Genomic DNA, 22,406 nt, shown 5'->3' on the forward strand with positions numbered 1-22,406 from the left:
TTGGGAATAAATGAAGAAGGGGGAAGCAAAAGGAAAGGGGCTCTATCGGGAGAGACTAAATAACACCAAGCAGCGTTATTTAGAGAAACTACTTGACATCAACATGGACCCGTACGACCTGCTACAGAATGGACGAAAGACCCAAAAGCACAACCACCTTTCACATACGCTGACATAGTTAATTACCTGGTTTGTTTACTGCCTACACAATGCAAGAGTTCAGATTCAGAAACTTTAAGTCATTAGAAGCTGAACAAGTCTGTTGCGGCTGGGTGCAAGACTTAGAAACCCCCAAACCTGTAACGTTAAACTGCGAGAGTTCAGTCATACTTGATGTTTCATTCAGGCCTCATTCATATGTGGAAATAAATCTGATATGAATCAGATACGTGCATTTGCACCTGCCGTGCAACGTTAAGCGAACAGATCGGACATTCCCCTGTCAATGCGAATCGTACGTCATTAAAAAAAGTGTATTTTTAAAACATTTCGCGGTACAGATATATCTATAACAAATGAAACAACTCTAGTTGAATAACAGAGAATTCATTTCGTTCGTTTGTGTTAAATAAAAGGTGAACTGTGCTGAAATGTGTTGCTTTTGAAAGCAGGCTTTGCTCGCTGTTGCTACTGTCAGTTTATTGGCAAGCAGTTTCTCTAAGCTGGCTAGCATTGTTATTTAGTCTCTCCCGATAGAACCCCTTCCATTTCTCTTCCTTCTCCATATCTTCCAAAGAAACTGCGGCGTATCGGTAAAATGTAAAATGTTAACAAATACTAAGCTGCGCTGTCTCTCTTTCGCTATTTCTGGAATGTTCAGTCGCGCCTCTGTGAAGTTCTGAAGGCGTTGCCCCTGGCGACCGATAGCGTCTCCTCCCATCATGGCCGACCGGCTCAGACCCCGCCCAAATCGGCACTTGACTCCTCACTCTCAATACAAAATAAGAATAAAAACTAATACCGCCAGACTAATATCGTGAATTATGAGACTTATTATTTTTTTGGCTGCAACCATTTTATTTGTCTGCAAGTTTGTTTGCTTTGCCCTAATAGAGAGAAAACCAGTCCAAATGATACTATATATATATATTAGGGCTGTCAGTTAAACGCGTTATTAACGGCGTTAACGCAAACCCATTTTAACGGTGTTAATTTTTTTATCGTGCGATTAACGGTCTTTTTGGCCTAGCAAACTTTGTCGTTTTTTTCACATGCTTTTGCAATAGGACGCGACATGCGCGGCGCTGCGCTGCGCTGCGCTATGAAACCCATTCATTTCAATGGCCTGGGCCACGTGAGAACGTTTTGAAAGCGCAAGCGGATCTAGCTTGACCGGAAACAAAACAACAGGCACGACGCCCCACACACTTGTTTGGGCTTGCGAGCCGGCCAAATAGTTGGTTAACGTTACGTTTTGAGTGGATGACGAGTGCGAGACGCCGAAATGGATGCCAATAAGATTCTGAATGGAAAGTTTACTTTTAAAAAGTTGCCAAATGGTTCCATTGACTAGACCAAAGTGATCTGTGTGTTTTGTCGTTGTGAACTGAGCTATCATCATCGCAGCACGTCCAGTCTGAAATACCACTTGATGGCCAAGCGCACACACACAGCTGATGGGAATTCTCCGCCCCCTCGTCAATATCAGGACCTCGTCAGTATTTCTTTCACCCTTTTATTGATGGACAGTGTTATATTGTGTGAGAGATTATTTGCTCCAAGTGAGAATGTAAGTGTGAAATTGAACACAGTATTGTCAATGTTGTTTTCAATCAAAAAAACATTTGCACAAAGCAAGCCGATCCACTTTTCCATGTTGATAAGAGCATTAAAATGAGAAAAAAGAATGGGACAAAAAGAAATCAAGAGACATTTAGAATAGATAAAAATGTGCGATTAATTGCGATTAATCACGAGTTAACTATGACATTAATGCGATTAATTGCGATTAAATATTTTAATCGTTTGACAGCACTAACATATATATATATATATATATACACTCACCGGCCACTTTATTAGGTACACCTGTCCAACTGCTCGTTAACACTTAATTTCTAAGCAGCCAATCACATGGCGGCAACTCAGTGCATTTAGTCATGTAGATATGGTCAAGACAATCTCCTGCAGTTCAAACCGAGCATCAGTATGGGGAAGAAAGTTGATTTGAGTGACTTTGAACGTGGCATGATTGTTGGTGCCAGAAGGGCTGGTCTGAGTATTTCAGAAACTGCTAATCTACTGGGATTTTCACGCACAACCATCTCTAGGGTTTACAGAGAATGGTCCGAAAAAGAAAAAACATCCAGTGAGCGGCAGTTCTGTGGGCGGAAATGCCTTGTTGATGCCAGAGGTCAGAGGAGAATGGCCAGACTGGTTCGAGCTGATAGAAGGGCAACAGTGACTGAAATAACCACTCGTTACAACCGAGGTATGCAGCAAAGCATTTGTGAAGCCACAACACGCACAACCTTGAGGCGGATGGGCTACAACAGCAGAAGACTCCACCGGGTACCACTCATCTCCACTACAAATAGGAAAAAGAGGCTACAATTTGCAAGAGCTCACCAAAATTTAACAGTTAAAGACTGGAAAAATGTTGCCTGGTCTGATGAGTCTCGATTTCTGTTGAGACATTCAGATGTTAGAGTCAGAATTTGGCGTAAACAGAATGAGAACATGGAACCATCATGCCTTGTTACCACTGTGCAGGCTGGTGGTGGTGGTGTAATGGTGTGGGGGATGTTTTCCTGGCACACTTTAGGCCCCTTAGTGCCAATTGGGCATCGTTTAAATGCCACGGCCTACCTGAGCATTGTTTCTGACCATGTCCATCCCTTTATGGCCACCATGTACCCATCCTCTGATGGCTACTTCCACCATGTCACAAAGCTCTAATCATTTCAAATTGGTTTCTTGAACATGACAATGAGTTCACTGTACTAAAATGGCCTCCACAGTCACCAGATCTCAACCCAATAGAGCATCTTTGGGATGTGGTGGAACGGGAGATTCGCATCATGGATGTGCAGCCGACAAATCTGCGGCAACTGTGTGATGCCATCATGTCAATATGGACCAAACTCCCTGAGGAATGCTTCCAGCACGTTGAATCTATGCCACGAAGAATTGAGGCAGTTCTGAAGGCAAAAGGGGGTCCAACCCGTTACTAGCATGGGTTACCTAATAAAGTGGCCGGTGAGTGTATATATATAGTATGTGTGTTTATATATATATATAAAGTGGGGAGAACAAGTGTTTGATACACTGCTGATTTTGCAGGTTTTCCCACTTACAAAGCATGTAGAAGTCTGTAATTTTTATCATAGGTACTCTTCAACTGAGTGACGGAATCTAAAACTAAGATCCAGAAAATCGGCAGTGTATAAAATACTTGTTCTCTCCACTGTATATAGAGAGAGAGCAAAAGAGAGAGAACTTAGGGCTGGATCTTTTAGTCTTATGTATTCTAAGAGCTATAGAACCACAGAGTTCCAATTAAAAATAAATACATCTAGTAAAGTCCAATTTCAGATAGAGAGAACATGACCTCCAGTATTTAGGTCTGCAGGAGCTGATAAGGGGTTTGGTTGAAGGGTCGCGACATTGCCAATCACAAGATGATATTGTTTTCTCTCAAGGAAGACACCTTTCAAGATCTTTGCTTGGTAATGGAGAACTTGACATCTCATCAAAAAATAAAATCAGCCTTGGAACTGGGGAATGGGGCAGGGATTTCTTGTTACCATCCTCATCACTCTCTCTCATCAAGCAGATATGGTGTCCTTCAGAGTTCTTGAACCACGTTCTTGACTGTGTCCTTCAAACATCCCAGATCACCACATATATATATTTTATTCAGCAAGGAAGGGTGCATTAAAATTAACAAAAAAGTGACATTAAATCCATCTATGTTACACAAGATCTATTTCAAATAAATAGTGTGATAGAGTGAAGGATCGTGTGATGCTGAAAACTGGAGTAATGGCTGCTAAACATTCAGCTTTGCCATTGCAGGGATACATTTCATTCATTTTAATTTTTGTACCACATTTGTGCTCAAATAAATGCAGCCTTGGTGAGAATAAGAGACTTTAAACTTTTGAACGAACAGGAAAAATAAAGTGGCCAGTCTGAAAAAAGTGAAATGTAGAAATGGGGGCAACCAGTGTAAACAACACAACTGATTATAATGGGAGCGATTTAGTCTAACGTCATGATGCACCACGTCAGGCTGTAAAATGTTTTTTTTCGGTTCTAATTGTATCCTTTCATTTTAAGTGTACAGCTGCTCGGACCACTTAAGCCTGTGAGTCGCCACATTTCATCATGGCTATTTGACTATTATAGAAAGTCTACAGCACTTGAACAGAAGTTACTTTTATATAACAATGAAAAAGAAGAATTACAGATACAGTTTTACATCTCAGTGGGGTGTTACTGCTTTCATTATCTTGAGTATCACCTGTTCAGAACAAATGCTCGCTCGCTCAATAACAGTTTCAGAGTGTGTTCTTAAAGAAAAAAGACTTGTGAAACATGTTAAATACTGACCATGCTGGTCTGAGCACAAACAACCCTCTCACCTCACAGGGGTAATTTGAGATACAAGAATCTTATCTTCAATCTGAGCTAACATGTTCACACTAGCCTGCATCACACAGCAAAGAAACTGTAAATAGAAAGGTAATGTTTTTCTCCACTCTTTTCTAAACTGCCTAAACTGATATTGACAGCAATTATAGACATGGAAAGCACAAAGGGACAATCGAATGAGATCATAGGATGAGGAAGGAAGATCGTTCTGTGAATAAAATACAAAGCAGGAAAGCAAGGAGGATAGCGAATATCACTGCATTTCCTCTGATGTTCTGTTGGAAGTGTTCTGCTTTTCTCTACTGCCATTCCCTGGTGAAGTGATGTTGAATGGAAGGTTTCATCAGCCAGATGGCAGCAAACTCCCTGAGCTCCAACATTCTGCTTGGGGTTATGGGTGAATGAGAGGGCTGGTTGGATCTATGTGATCTTTACACTTCACCGCTAAATTTATGACATTTCCAGTGCAAATTAACAGGCTAATTCTGTTTTCAATAATGATGATAATAATGATAATGCCATCATACCTTCATGAATTAAGAAGAGTTACAACCAGTGAAAAAACTACAACTCAAATCAGTTTATGAATTTTGTTTAGAGATGAAAAATGCAAAAATATATTAAAGGGAAATTCACCCCCAAAATGTTATTTTTTTCTTCGGTGGAAAAGAATATTCTGATATTCACAAAAGAGGATTATTCTTTTTTTTTTTCTTTTTTTTTTTGTGAATGGTCACCAAAACTGTTTGGTTACTAACATTCTTGACTTGAAAATTTCATATTGGTTTAGAATGACATGAGGGTGAGTAAATGCTGAACTCATTTTCTTTAAAATATTAAAATAGAATGCATAAAATATTTAAGAATGTTTAAAATAAATGCAATATGTATACACTAGCATGTTCTTTAAGAAATTAATACTTTTATTCAGCAAGGATGCATTAAAATTATCAAAAGTGACAGTATAGATTTTTGTTTTAAGTCAATGTTGTTTTGAAATTTCTATTCATCAAAGAGTTCTGAAAAAAAGATATCAAGGAACTGTTTTAAACATTGATAATAATAAGAAATGTTATTTTAAAGGATCAGGTGACACTGAAGACTGGAGTAATGACTGCGGAAAATTCAGCTTTGCCATCTCATTAATTAATTACTTTTTAAATTATATTTTAAATTATAATAATATTTCACAATATTAATATGTTTACTGTATATTTGATCAAATAAATGCAGCGTTTGTGAGCATAAGAGGCTTCTTTCCAAAACATAAAAAAAAGACAAACCTCAATTTTAAATGGTAGCGTATGTGTGGAACGGATGTAAATAAAAACTTATGAATACATGTCCAATTATAAACATCCTGTATAAAAAAATAAAACACACATATAGAAGTAATGGATACAGACCAAATTGTGGTTGCCTTTGTGTTTTACTTTTACAAATTGTCATACCAAACAAAGATAGGTAGCCATGTTTGTTATCATTCCCTGAGTCAAGATACTGAATAAGTGAGTTTTAAAAACAGCTGAGGCAGCTCTCTGTCTAGGTTGACTCCCAGTGCACCATAAGTCATGAATTATAACTCGGAATCTACAAAACACAAAATAACCATTTCTTGGATTTGATTTGATTTATGCAGAGTGTCAGAATCTAATCTTATCTTTAAGCAATACAACTCAATGATGCTTAATGAGACTCCACTGAGTGACTGTTCATTGCTAGTTCAATGTTAATGCTTCATCTAAAGACAGACGGTTTCAGCTGCAGAACCTTGAAAACAAAACTAAATGCATTTCTGCACTCCTGATCTGAAAAGAAAGATGTAAATGTACCCATGAGAGACCATAAACTCCCTACCCATTGAGAGCCTGAGGCTACAAACGACCAGCTGAACCCCATTTACTTACACCAACAACATCAGAGTCAACGCCTGGATGAGTTTTGGATGCATATGTGCATGTGAGCTTTCACATATGAGTGGGTGGCTTTGAGATTGCCATGGCAATAGAATCAGTTTAGATTCACATCTAAAGTAGAGAAAGCCCCTGAGCAGTCTCAGTCATTCAGTTGTTCATCCCTGGAATACTCAATGCTCCTCGCAACCAGAATGTTTTAGCCCAACATTAATTAGTTGTAGATTTGGAGATATAAAAGCTTATTAGGCAGGAATGCATAGATTAACATGAGATAAAATGTTACAGACTAATGATTATTTATCAGTGGCGAATAATACTGTGCATAATACAATAGAAATTCCAATAACCAGACTAAATGTGAGCAGAATTGCAATGAATTTCCAGAAGTATTTAAAGGTGATTAAGTTTTACTAATGTGTGCTTATCCACAAATGTCCCAAGCATGATACATTGTGGGATTCCACATGAAGACGACATGCTGTCAAAAAATTAAACTAGTTTTTCTCTCTTCATTACACAAAGGTCACTCCTGGTCTTTATCTCATCTCTCCCTCCTGTCCTCTCCTTCTCTACACAGTGGAGTATTAATGGAAGATGCAATGGATATCTTCAAGTCGGTCTGCAGACTCCAGTTGGGCTCCAGCTCCAAAGCAAGCAATGTGATCGTTTTTAGTTCTAGCACTAACAGAGAGATTTAGGAAGAGTGTAAATACAGGAAAAATGTATATTCTTGGACGTGACTCCCGAATAACATACCGATAGAACTCTGCTGACAGAATTCCAACTGAAATCTAACTGTAAATGAAAAATGGCAGAAATCTAACTCAGATCCCGCAGAGAGAATTCAGATCCCGCGATAGCCTACCCCCAAAGCACAAGTGGGGGCAAGACTAGTGGCAGAGGGGAGGAGAAGGTTGACACAACAGCTCAACGAACAATATCGAATGAATCAAAGGGGAATCAGAATGCCAAATCCTGACTGGTGAGAGGAGGAGCTGGGGATGGAGGAGGGTAATTAGCACCTGAGAAACACGATAGCTGTTGATAATACTGAAGGAGCTTATATATGTATACAGTGATAGGCATCGTATTCCTATAGGTAGACGTGGATCAGCTGAGAGTCAGCTGATGCGAGCTTGACTAACGTGACCGGCCAGAACTGACGCTACGCTTGATTTCTGTTCTGTTTACCCTAAGGCGGGTTATTGCTGCTCTCCCTGCTCTTATCCATGCTAGGCTGCATGTATGCGCAGGGAGTTCTTGCCCAAAACAGAACCATACCGCCAATCCTAACTGTAGGCAATTGCCAATCGTGTTTGACGATAGTGGTCCTGACAGAAATGCATATTAGTATATTGGGGTATGGCAACATAATTGATTCTGTCAATTTAGATTTGTGATATCTTGCATTATTTAATGTCTGCCATTATACCAACTTGAGACTTCTGGGACATGAAATCAGCTTTCACACCAAGAAAGCTTACTGGTAAAATCATAGCTACAGGTACAGTTTTACAATCATAATCAACTAACAAATAAAACAGAAAAAAAAAAAACTCTCACTTTGTTAGATTTCCTTGCCCTTTTGTCTAATACAAACAATAATTACAAGTGAAAAATATCAGAAATGGTCACGCTGGCCTGGCTGAGTGGTCACAGCTGGACAGCGAAAGCATTTTGCCACCCTGCTTTACAAATCAGAGATTAAACTAAGCTTCAAAAAATCCAGACACAATGTTCACCCAATACCCCCAACCTGCTTTCACTGAGAATAGCACCAAATCTCACACAAATTTTGTGACTCCAGAAAAGAGAGAAAGACGGAGAGAAAGTGAAAGACTGTGTTTCATGAAATGGAGGTGTAAAAACGGACAAAAAAAGCTTTTTCACTCCAGATGCAAACACATTCTAGTAAAGTATTTCTAATGGGTTCACATCCTTTTTTTAGGTACAAGACCCATTTCTTAGGTTCCAAGATGAGTACAATCCCCCACCACACCCATACACTAAGATTTCGCTGACAGCAAATTGTGTTGTTAAAAACAAGAAGACATTTTGCCAATTGTATAATTATTGACTCTGTAACTGTAACAAATCATTTGGGCATCCCTTCATTGGCACTCATCCTGTCTAATGGGAGGATTGAGGGTTGTGTGTTTCGCTAAAGCTTGTCAATGCCTGACACAATAATTAAAAGCGTATTCATCCCATCTCTGCTGTTCTATCCAACTTGGAACAATATTTGGTCCTGCAATGAAATGCAAACAAGAAAGCTAAATCCTGCTTCACACAAATAAGTGCTAGCAAATGGTTAAAACAGCTTAAGGGTGTTCAGTCAGTGACACTTATGCATATTTCATCTTTTTCATATTTCATCTTCATCTGTTGTGTTTTGACCTTTGCATTGAAGCCTACACACACACGCACACGCGCACGTGCACGAACGCATGCACACACAGTGGCAAAAAACAAACAAAAAAACATTTAAAGTCACCATGAAATCAAAATGGACAATTCTTGTTTTTTTTTACAGAACGTTTCAGTGCTTATAATAATGATTTATCCATGCACATCATTATTTTTTTTAATAATCTTTAATTAAAAACATTGCAATTCTTATGTTTATGAAAAATACAGCATATTAGAATGATTTCTGAAGGATCACGTGACACTTAGGACTGGAGTAATGATGCTGAAAATTCAGCTTTTACATTTTACAATATATATTCACATAAACAGCTATTTGAAATTGTATTCATATTTCATAATAGTGTTTTTACTGTATTTTTGAGCAAATAAATTTAGCATTCTTCCAAAAACATTACAACAAGTCTTAATTATTTCAAACTTTTGATCACCAATGTGTAAAATAATGCATGTGAACTAATTATCAAATTATATTTTTATTTTAGTATAAGACACTTTCCTAACATGGGACATAGGCTACTTGAATATGAAAGTTGCCAGTTTTACCATGTTTTAATATAATTTGAGAATGATATTTTGAGTTTTATGAATAATTTTCAAATGATTGTGAAGATACACAAGCATTCACACTTGTATATACTGAAAATTGCTATGTTAATTTTTCTTTGTGCATTGTCTGACGAATAACATAAATGGCATTCAAATCTGAGAAATTAAAAAAAGGTCAGAAGTAGCCAAATTTGCATCCCTGGAAATGAAGGGAAACGTCGTTGAACTTTTCGTTGAAAAGTCGGCAAATATTGCTGTATTGTCGCGTCAAGTTCAGCTGTTTATCTTACCTCGGCTAGCATTCTTCAAGCATTAAAAAGTGCTGCGTACGTTGCTCGGTTTCTGTGGACAGTAATTCCCGCCTCTTTCGATTTGATTGGATATCGCAAACATTTTGACACTGACGAGCGCTTTTAGAGACTGAGGACGCTAAATAGTTTTTGCCTCAAGTGGGCAATGCGAACAATTCGTCTGGGCCTACGGAAGGATAGGCTACGTACATTTACTATAATTTATTTTTCATATATATTTACATAACAACGGGCCGGCCCACATTGTCCAGCAGCCCATCGGGAAAACTCCCGGTGTTCCAGATGGCCAGTCTGCCCCTGGTCTCGGCGGAGATTGGGACTAAATATCCTCCACAACTGACTCCCTCCATTTAGATAGCAATGTATAACTTCCTAAGATCCAATCAATTCTCAAAGGATGAAATCAATCCCGCCCTACATTTTTCTCATTCCAGAAGCCATTTCACTCAGATATATGCTACAATGGGGGGTTTCATATTTTTTACAATGCTAAAAAATAGGGGTTTCATGCTGACTTTAAATAAATGGTTTAAATTTAATTCATTCTTTTTGAATAGTATAGTATAGTTCTAGCCTACTGCAAAAATATGCTACAATCTTTTTAATTTATACAACAAATACAATTCATAAAAATCTCCTGAGACCCCATCAAGCGTCTCTGGTGAGCCCATGTGAAGTTGTGACCCCAAGGTTGCCTCTGCCTCAGAGATTATTGAATGCCATTACTGGTAAACATCTTCTGCATCCAATTTCAAACAGATACACTGAAGTAGAAAGCACCTGCAGCACTAATTTAATTTCACGAAGGCTGTCGGGATTTTATCTACAATTTGTGTGAACAACAGATCCTTTTAACATTCAAGTTAGAGACCTAATAAAAAGTTCACTAAAACTGATAAGTCAGCTTTACAGGTGGACTCATGCAATACCCTCCTGTCAATCAACATCGGGGTCTAATGTCAAACAGCACTTTATCTGCCTTTATCTTTCAACGCCTTTGCAGGCAAATGCGCACACGCACACACACACACAAACGCACGCACACGCACCTAAGGATTGACTATCATAAGTCTTTGTGGGCAGACTGGGTAGGGGTGACTCATCAGTTTAGCTGCCTAAGTCTAAAATCGCTCTCAAGGATCTTTTCACAAGCATTTGAGACAGTTTCATGACATACCAGTGGATGAAACAGACAGGAAAAAAGCAATGTCTCAATTGGCCAGCTGTATGGGATGAGAACAGACAGGGCCATGGGATCTCGACAGTCATGAATAATGACTACAGTGAGTGCAAAACGGTCTCTCTGTGGCTCATAGGTCATGTCCAACCAGATCTATACCAAGGGTGAGTAAAAATGATTTGGAATCACAGGAATCTATGGAAAGCAATAGGCCAGGTTTAAAATAGAAGGTAGGCTATCTAGTTCAACGCTACTCTCAAAAGCCTTGGCCAGAAGTTTGTTCACAGAAAACTTCAAGTTATATACAACAAACAGGCTATGCAAGTTACTCCAGTGTGAGCAAACAAAGTTATAAGCAAGTACAGCTTGTTCAAACTTCATATAATCCCTGTAGCGTATGTCTCTGACAGAAGTGTTTGAGCGAGGATATTAGATGCTCTCAGTGTCTTCAAATGCAATAGAATGAGCCAGTAAGATATCAATTTTCATCACAACCATTTAAGCCATACGAGCATAACCGTGACCTTTAATCTCACTTCGTGGTCAGTATTATCATCAGTTTAAGCAGAAACAAAGAGACACTTGCCATAACAGCTGCCATTACAAGTGTAATGGCAAAGTTTGTCCAGTATTCTGAGGTGGAAATGATCATTGGATATGCTGAGACAGCTGGTGGACAGACCCAGCAGGATAGAACCAATTACTGTCCTATTCTCCTCCCTTCCCTTCTGTCTTTACTTTCCTTTGCTGTTCATGTTACATCAGAGTTACAAAAGTCTTTTATGAACCGCCAGACAGACTGTACCTGTCAGCACTATCTCAGCTCCCCATTGTTTGTCATTGTAAGGATGATGCCGTGTTCCTCCCTAAGCAGTATGGTTAATAATTCTGAAGTGCTCGTGGCTTGCGAATACAGGTGAGGAGAGGATGCCTACGAGGGTGATTGACAGACTAAGGGACGCTGGGGAGATTGAAAGGCTTAGGAAGAATTATTAAAGGAGAGCCTCATAATGTTTAGACACTAAGGAGGCTAGCGGACTGACAGAGCCCAGCACTGTGAAATGAGAAGAGGATGTCTGCCAGTACCGACAGATCTGAAAAGAAGCAGACGTGTGTGAAACCACGAACAGATGAGATGAGACAAGATGAGAGTGTTAGTTGCAAAGTGAACTTGATATTTGAAACTTTTTGTGATAGTTTCAATCAATTCAACGATTCATCATACAATTCTGGATTGACATAACATATAATATACAGAATTGATAATTAACAGCCAGGCAGAAAGGCAGAATGAGTTTTAACATCTTAAAGGCAACAAACAAATACAATGTTCTGTCATTAATTCTTTATTCGAAAGGGAATTACTATCTACTAGTGCTGTCAAACGACTAAAATATTTAATCGCGATTAATCGCATTAATGTCATAGTTAACTCGCGATTAATCGCAATTAATCGCACATTTTTATCTATTCTAAATGTCTCTTGATTTCTTTTTGTCCCATAATTTTTTCTCATTTTAATGAAGTAACATGGAAAACTGGATCAGCTTGCTTTGTGCAAATGTTTTTTTATTGAAAACAACATTGGCATATACTGTGTTCAATTTCACACTAACATTCTCACTTGGAGCAAATAATCTCTCACACAATGTAACACTGTCCATCAATAAAAGGGTGAAAGAAATACTGACGAGGTCCTGATATTGACGAGGGGGCGGAGAATTCGCATCAGCTGTGTGTGTGCTTGGCCATCAAGTGGTATTTCAGACTGGACGCGCTGCGATAATGATAGCTCAGTTCACAACGACAAAACACAGATCACTTTGGTCTTGTCATTGGAACCATTTGGCAACTTTTTAAAAGTAAACTTTCCATTCAGAATCTTATTGGCATCCATTTCGGCATCTCGCACTCGTCATCCACTCAAAACGTAACGTTAACCTACTATTTGGCCGGCTCGCAAGCCCAAACGAGTGTGTGCGGCGTCGTGCCTGTTGTTTTGTTTCCGGTCAAGCTAGATCCGCTTGCGCTTTGGTCGACGAAGCAACAAAACGTCCTGGCGCAGCGCAAGCCATTGAAATGAATGGGTTTCATAGCGCAGCGCCGTGTCCTGTTGCAAAAGCATGTGAAAAAAAAAACTACAAAGTTTGCTAGGCCAAAAAGACTGTTAATCACGCGATAAAAAAATTAACACCGTTAAAATGGGTTTGCGTTAACGCCGTTAATAACGCGTTTAACTGACAGCCCTACTATTTACACAAATCACAATCGTGGGACATAACACGCTCGAAGGTAGATCACTCTCATGCAAAGCTACAGAAGACATTCGTTGACTGACAATGATGATTATGATGCTCTGGTGTGACATTTATTTTACACTGAACTGAAAATTTTGATAGAATTTGCCAAGACCCTGCAATACTTGGAGAAGTTGTTACTGGTTAGCAGCTTTCATTTGAATGGGAAAAATATTTTCCATTCCATAAGTCCATTTGACACTACAAAAATTGAATCGAATCCCAAGGTATCTAAAGATTTCCACCTCTAATAGCAAGTGGGTGACATTTCCTGATGACTACAGAGAAATTATATCGACTCGATTTACATAATCTGCTGCACAGAGAATTAAGTGTGAACATGATGCCACTGTCTTTGATAAGTAATCATGCCTGTGACTTGCCCTTTAAATGAAAAGTTACAAAAGGCCAATAACACTGTTATCTAGACAGAGAGGCTGAAATGACAAGAAGCTCTTTTAGTCAAAATCATTCAAATATAAGGAGCCCAAAGGCTGTGAGAACCCACTTTAATCAGCAAGTCTGACAATTACTTACCCCCTCTCACCTGCTGCCTCTGGCAGAGCCATCATCACAAAGAGACTGCTAATAACCACTGACTCACAGTAAACAGACATTGTGATCAGCAGGGAATCCGGGCAACCAAAATGAGGGATCTGGTCTTGTAAAGCTTTGAAATTAGAAGGAGGCTCTCAAAGTAACAATAACAAACAGATAACTCCACAAATAAACAGCAGGTCCCTTCTGAGACGCGTGAAATTGAGAGCTAATAGGTCGCTGTCAATCAAGCAGAATAGAAATATACACGGCACAAAGTGGTGATGTGTATTAAACCCTGAGTGCATAAATCATGTCGTACATGATTGCTGTAAATCAAATGCATTGAGCACTCCTGACATTCGCCTGAATTGATGCCAGATGGATGCTAAATTGAGTTATCAAAGGAAAATGCAAAAAGATGACCGTCTTCAGGCAGGTAGCTAACAGAAGCTCAACATGTTAAGAATTAGCTTCACTAAATGCATTTTATTCTCACGTAAAGAAGAAAAATAGCCTTTGTGACCTGCCTACATGGCAGGTTTCCAAGGTGACCGTAACGTAGAGAACACTGTGACAATTTGCTGTGGAATTACATATTCTTCATTATGAGGCGAGCTGTCAAAATCTATATCTCATTGTAAATGACCCATCCGGAAGCATTACCTCAGACCTGGATAAACATTTCACAAGTGTGAACAAGCAGAATTGCACTGGGTCTCAACAGATGAATTGCAGCAATCAATATAAAATGTTCCTTTATGTTTGTGTTTTACTTTCCCAAGTGGTAAAGTAAAGGCTCTAAAGACTGCAATCCAATCGCGTGTCACCCCAACGATGCTACAATTGTCTCCTTGCCTAGCTTGTGTGATGATGAAAGGGAAAACAGACACCTGATCAAATCACATGCACTTTTTGTTCTGACAAAGTCAAACGATGAGGTGTCAGAGAGAAATATTTATGTAAGACTTTAATAACATTTTGAAACCCTCAGTACGTCAAAGTGCAAAAGTCTCGAAGGGGAAAGATTATTTGAAAGTTCTTTTCTAAGCCAGAGGAGTAGCACAACACAGTATCAGTACAGCTGAGCACAAACAGGGCCAACAAACATTCGCTAAAACTAGTTCAAGTTCACTTTATTTATATAGCACATTTTAAACAGCCTGACCAAAGTGCTTTACAGAACAGCCATAACAAAATAAAATAATACTTGCATAACAACACATAAACACAAATAAAAGCAGCAAAGCTATAAGGGCAACCTTAAAACAGGAGTAGCAAAACATTATCAGACTCAAATATAAAATAGTAACACAGAAGAGGCAAAACAGTATCAGACTCAAATGGAAAGGGTCTGGAATGGAAAGACAGGAATAAAACTGGGCTAGTTGCCATTTCAGTCAGATTTACTAAAATGATTATTATATTTAAAGGATATTTTTGTCAAAAGGCAGAAACTAACACATTTAATGTGTGACAATTGTTCAGAAACAAAGATCATTTAGAAGGGTGAAAGGATAAAAACAAGGTTATTGTGTCTGTTCTCGTGTTTTTTATCCCTTTAAATGTAACTGATGGCTCTCATACACATTCACTTAAAATCTCTGATGTTTTACGAGAAAACCCTTCATCCTGTCCTATCGCCTGTGAAGGGGAGAAAGGTATATGTGCCTTTATGGTGTGCAAGTCTCTTTACATCAAAAGGATCAAGAACTGATAGAAGATCAAGATACATCAAGGTAGTTATCTTAGTTTAACTTTAACTACAGCAAAAAATAATCCGTTCCATATAGAGGATTTTTATCTTGTAGACTCAACACAATGAAAAAATCATATTCAGAGACTGCAGTGCACGCGCATTTCAAATAGCGTGTCAGGCGTTGTCTCCCCATTAAAAAAAAAACGTATTTTGAATCTTTCATAATTCACTCTGAGTGCAGCCTTGACTTTCAAATGTTTGGCTCTGGCTGCTTGATCTTCATGCAATCCAGAAACTGATTATAATAATTCAGCATATTTGTTCTTCTTGACCCTGGGTCAGGTGCTTCGATGAATATATATATATATATATATATATATATATATATATATATATAACACTGTGAGACATGGGATGGTTGGATTTAAGCAAAAGTCAGAAGAATGCAGATGGAAGAAGAGTGCATCTTCACCTTATCCTACACCGCAAAGATACCAGGAAAGGATAGGACATAACTTTTCTTAAACTCCAAATCTACTAAAATATATTAAATCACTACAGCTCCTCCACCAAAAATAGCCCCACCTAAAAAAAGACAATTTAGACAACAATAAATCTAATATGACAAACTAAAAAAATTATAAATCTGCAATATCAAAAAAATACTGCTTTCAAACTTTCTGGGTATCTTGCCCTTTAGGCCTTTATTGTAAGTGCATTATAAATGCATTTCCTGTTCTATTTTACAAACTGAGTGATGAACTGAAAGTCTGTTCTCTAGTAAAAAATAATACTTAGAAGAATAGTTCACTCAAAAAAGAAAAAAAAAAGAAAAAAAAAGAAAAGAAATATAGAAAATGTCTGTGTTTTTTCCCCATACAATGGAAGTAAATGAGGCCCAATGTTATTTTGGACCCCAATGACTTCATGCAGGCTTAATGATGACAAAATTAATTTTGTACAGTAACGGTTGTAATTTTACCATTGAAGATTATCAGACAGAGGTTGGAGGGATAGAGACACATTGGAAAGGAAATAAGGTCGAGAGATGTGTGATGAAAGCCATGCCCGTCTAACTCAAGGACAAAGTGACCCTGGATCTCCCTGTCCTCTGTGAATGTTGCTTTTAAGAGCGGTGGTGAGACTTTGGCTGTGTGTGCCTGTCCTGTCAGTGAACCCATTACTGGCATCTCAAACTTTAAACACTGAAAGCTGGAATACTTTTTTCTGTACTGATGAAGATCATGTGAATCTAAACAGGCAGTGCCATCTAAACAGAAGGGATACCAGTAAGATTACAGACATTTTAGATGTGTAAAAGCACAGTATCATACAGTATATTTGTGACCTGTATGTAGAGGGTCACATGTATAAACAATGTGTCATGTAGTTGCGGAACATACAATATGTGTGGCTTTTATTCCACAATAGCCATTTGACAGGGTGCTAAATTCTCCTCCAACAGAGCTATTATTGTCTGAATTGAGTGGTAAGCTCATTATTCACAATTTGCTGTTGTGACATGTCTGAAATTGGTTACTCTGCTGTGCTTAATTCTATTTTTTGTATGTCCAATAGGTGGCTCCTTGTCTTGTGCCAAAAGTGGCTAAGACTTGGCAAACTTATAGTGCAAATCTGTGCCAAACTTCATCAGGGTGCCATTCAGAAGATTACAGTGTTGTTCATTAACCTTCGAGTGAAGTAGAAGAAACAGACCAGAACAAAATGCTATGCTTATGAACAATGCCGTATCAGGCCATGGGAGGACTTCATTGGGTGTGCATCCCCCCCAAAAAATGTGTATTATTCACAAAACATCCACAATCTTGTTTAAAAGGGCTGGAACATAAATATATAAATCAAGTCATTGTCATTCTTTTCAACACAAACTTGCTTCCTTTGTATGTGAATTAGGTTTTTAGAATTGGATTGCAGTGGTGTTGTGATGATGTATAGTTCTAGTAAAGTATGTCAGTGGTTGTCTGCTGCATCTTCCACATCCTCAAAATCGGGTCTACAAAGATGAGGAATTGTCCCATGCAGATTTTCTGGGCACATTTGCACTGTTCATCCCTTTAGTGCATTGGCAGAAAAAAGAAATGTAGAAAACCCATGCAATGTGCTATATATCAATGGGTGCAATCCATTTTTAGAGTAATCTCACCTTTTTGTTTTCACACTGTGTTTAAATAGAGAACATGCAGTGTTGTACTATATCTATTATAGGGATGGGCATTTTTCAAAAATATTGCATTCGAATATTCGGGCTCATAAAAATCGAATATTCGAATATTCGTTTATTTAAATGACGTTTAACGAAAAAGACGTTATTTTTTAAGTTACATTTTTTTTTCACGTTTTTGTCACCACTTCTGAACAAGCTTACAATTAGGCAATATACATAACAAGCTTACAATATATGTTAAAGTTTTCTTTTAGTAGAAAACATTAAAGGGGTCATATAATGGTACATGCACTTTTACAAGTTGATTGTACTGAAATGTGTGTTGGCAGTGCCTGTACACAACCATCATATAATGATAAAAATCCATCCAGTGGTTTTGTTTTAATCTCCTTATATGTTTTCCCCTGCCTCAAATCGAGCCGTTCGTTTTTGTCAATAAAACGGACGCCCCTCCCACGATTGTTGATTGACGGGAGCGTTTCAACACAGACCCGCCCTCGCACATGAGGTAGCTGTCAATCATAGTCTGCGCGGCGCGGACCGGACCGGCGTGGTCATTGTTGATATGCTGGAGCAGTGTCTATGAGCAGAATGGCGTCTAAGCGATTGTGGTGTTCTGTTCTTGGGTGTAATAACAAACACAGTCATTTTAATGTTCCTGAATCCGAACCGCTGAAGACGCAGTGGCTGAGTTTTGTTTTCGAAGGGAATATTCCACACGAGCAACGTCAATGCTTTCATGTTTGCGCGAATCATTTCACACACCAGACTGCTTTATAAACGAGGATCAGTATAAAGCTGGATTTGCTAAGAAGCTTTGCTAAAAAGGATCGGTATATTCGTGTTCCTGCTGAACCTCCAGAAGAACGGAAGTGAGTGAAACGTTTTATTAAACTTTATATTAATATATTAATCTTTGCAAATCGCTAGCTGCACGCTTCACAATGAATGCATCTAAGGTTTACACTCAGTCAGGGTACATTACGGCATGTTTTCTTACAATACTAATGAAAATTTTTAATTAAAGTATATTACAAACTTTTAATTTAGACCCTAAAGAATCATATTAGCTTGTACAAAAATGGCATTATATGACCCCTTTAAATAGTAGGCCTATGTGTAAACAAAAAATATAAAAAAACAAAAGCATTAAAAGCATGCTTAAAGTCCCCGTGAACCGGAAGTTGCAAACGACTTTTCTCCAGTGTTGTGACGTATTTCCGAGAGAAACGGAATACTAAAAGAGGCAAAATGGTGGGCGTGGCTTTTTCCCCAACTAGCACCTGATTGGATCTAGAAAAGTAGGTGTTTTCATTCAGCCTGTCTACTGTCAGTTGGAGGGGCGTGGTTACGGATGTTAAGAAGACGCCCAAACCGTGAAACCTACGTCATCAGGCAAGGTCCTCCAACGCAGAGGGGAGGGGAAATTTCAGATTTTGATTAAAGATTACGAAGCCAAAAATTTTTTTTGTGTGGATTGACTTGCATGGATGAATTGTTCACCACAAAACGATCAATTTAGGCAAACAAAGTAAGTATGGTCAATTTTGAATTCATGGGGACTTTAAGCAGCGCGAACGGGGGAAAAAAACGCCTAATAAAGCAGATTGCGCCAGATATCGTACAGAACGTACACACACACACGAGTCAGCATATGATTATCGTGTTTATATTGTTTCACGTTTTTATTGAGAATAGGGCTGCAACGATTAGTCGACGTTGTCGACAACGTCGACAATAAAAATTTGTCGACAAATATCTTTGTTGTCGAGTAGTCGTTTGATCTCACGTGACCTAATGTAAGGGCCTGCAATCCCGCGATTTGACCGCTACGCTGCTGTAGCGCTAGAGTGTAGTGCAGCCCTTACAAATGCTATTGCGGTAGAAGAGAAAACAGCGCGAATTATGACAGTGCAAAAGAATCCGAACTAGCAAGGTTTAGGTTTGGGAAAGTTTCACAAAACTTCAAATCAAGAATGCTGTCGTGTGCAATTTTCACGGGAGCACAACATGCATGTTGGAGTGCAAGAGGAAACATCCCGGCAAAAGAGGAGCCGGTGAGAAGTGAGTGTTCTCCAGCTGGAGCTTAGCCTACTAACCAGCGGTAAATCTCTCTTTATTAGAGAATGCAATACTACTAATAATAGTAATAATATTATCAATAGTAATATAATTACAGTAATGTGATGACTTATTTTGGATAGAATAAAGCTTGATCGAGCTTAGGAGTCAGGGCTGTTTTTATTATTGTAACACTATTAGTATATTAGGTATTATTATAGTCTTATCACTTGCCTGTATTTTGTTCAATAATCATGAAGACTTACAAAACGAGATGTTATATCCTTCCTATGACATAGGAAGAATATCATGGCAGTTACTTTATCATACTATAAATTAAAAGGTGAATGAGAACGTCTCTGTCAGCTCAATTGTCATGTAAAAAAAGATTGTAATTTTATAATTATAATAATTGTTTGCAGATTCATATTTTACCATTCTTTGTGTCCTGAAGTAAATGTCCCTTTTTCTGTTTCAGTTCTAAGAAAAGCAGTGGGCCTATTAAACAATGCTTAGAGAGCATTTGTGTGTGATTTGAGTTGGACCGAAATCTGAAAACTTAAAGAGAATGACCTGTTTAGTTGGCTCAAAGTTCATTAAAACAACTATTTCAAAAGCAGAAGTGATTTTCTTTTTTTATATTATAGTTAGAATATGTATAACTCAATGTTTTAACTACTTGGAAAAGCTGAATAATCGTTCAAAACTTACTGATTAGTCTGCGAAATAATCGACGATTAGTCGATTAATCGTTCTAATAATCGTTAGATTAATCGATTATCAAAATAATCGTTTGTTGCAGCCCTGATTGAGAAAAACAATGTCCACATGCAGGGGCGCCGCCAGCAATTTATGCTCGAGTGAGAAAAGGCGCTTCGCTGACAGACGCTTCAGAGACACAAAGATAACGGTACGTGTTCTAAGTTTCTAACAGCACTTTGCGTTTTCTGTTCTTAAACCTGTCTCCCTCAACGAAACTTAAAGGAAGTATATGTCTCAAAATCATTGTGCTATAAGATAAGTTATCATTTCGGATCACGCGGGGTCCAGCTGCGCTTACCTGCAGTCGTGAATGCAGTGATGGACAGCTGTCTTTCCTCATTCGACTGTTTGGATTTCATGTGATTTCTCATTGTGTTGATGATATTATAACTCAGATTAATTAATTAATTCGATCAAAAGTAATTCCATTTAGTAAGATCATTTTCAAGTAATTCCAAACTTCGCGAGGCAGACGACAACATTATGTGATCAAATACACACAACTTGTTAATACACTCCACAGCGCCACCCAGTGCATTTAATTATAACTGCGAGTTAGTGCTTGGGATTTATCCATAGACAGTAAAAGAAATGGACAGAGCGACCCCGTTGATTTCAACGGAGAAGACTGAAGCCCGATTATTGCACTTCCTGTCTGATGTCTGAGCGACTGCGCAGGCTCAAACTGAGCTGTACAAGCTAACTGAACAGTTGTAAATCTTCTAGTAGCTGTGCCAAGACAAATCTGAATCACCTAATTCCTCAAAAACTTTGTTGAAATATTTTGTCCCATTGCTTTTATGGACTCTCTATTTATGGGCTCCTACCTTGACTTTGTGCCTCCATGTCCCCCCGATTGCCTCATAGACAGTAAAAGATTGCCTGCGAGCTTCTCCTCCTGTCTATACGGTAATGTCTCTATTGTGCGACAGAAAGTCCCGTGGTTATGACGCAATCTTTAGCCTATTTTTAAAAAAACTGCTTCTACGGGGCCATAACGTAAGATACAAGGTAATGGAGCCTTTTATGCATTGTCGTGTTTTTCTATAAATAAATCATGGACAAATGGAGTCTTTAAACGCCTCAGATGTAAAGTTATTCGCTGTCAAAGTGACACTAAAATGAATGGGAGTCAATGGGATGCTAACAGCAGGTGATGGTCTGCTACGATGGCGGCTCCCGCGAGGCTTCAACTTCCGGCTGATGGATTACCCCCTTGGATTTATCATGGATTCACTGCATTTACGGCCGGGCCAGCAAAGCAATGTAGTAAAATTCGAATAGTATTTTATTTTTCAAATAATAATTACAGATCGAATATTCGAAAATTCGAATATTCGTGCACATCCCTAATCTATTATAAACTCAATTTCTGCATATTATAAGACTGATTTGAAATAAAGTTGCCAAAATTAATATCCATCTATCTATCCATCCATCCATACATAACAGATATATAAATAATCATGTGATATGTGGGAATAGTTGTCTGTGATGGGTAGGTTTAAGGTTAAGGGGATACAACAGTTTGCATAGTATAAAAATCATTACGTCTATGGAAAGCCCCCATAAAACATGAACATGGAGACCCTGTGTGTGTGTGTGTGCGCGCATACACAGGTATTGATTACATGTCGTGTGCAGTGAGTAAGCCCACTTGATGAGTCACAAATGGAGCATGATTATGAGGGGTTCTGTTTGTTGACCTTCTCATACAGATCTATCAGTGCCATTTTGTTTTGAAGGATAATAAAATGCGCTGCTCAAGAATCTGCAGTGTGCATGTGGAAATTCGTGAAAAATATCATTGCCTTATTCGAGAAAATAGTATACATCATTCAGAAAAGAAACATTCAGATTTGGTAGAAGCGTGTGAATATACGGCC

The 22,406-nt window shown here is 38.4% G+C and overlaps 1 protein-coding gene across 1 annotated transcript in view; it reads right to left on the reverse strand.

Annotated features, from left to right (window-relative positions):
• Positions 1 to 22,406, reverse strand: part of LOC130089131 (pro-neuregulin-3, membrane-bound isoform) — a gene marked incomplete at its 5' end in the record, with an annotated part of 132,232 nt that overhangs the window by 40,254 nt on the left and 69,572 nt on the right. The gene's annotated exons all lie outside the window — the stretch shown is intronic.

This window comes from Rhinichthys klamathensis, unplaced genomic scaffold (genome assembly GCF_029890125.1).
Source record: "Rhinichthys klamathensis goyatoka isolate OS25496 unplaced genomic scaffold, OSU_Roscu_1.1 h1tg000126l_1, whole genome shotgun sequence".
Classification (NCBI taxonomy): domain Eukaryota; kingdom Metazoa; phylum Chordata; class Actinopteri; order Cypriniformes; family Leuciscidae; genus Rhinichthys; species Rhinichthys klamathensis.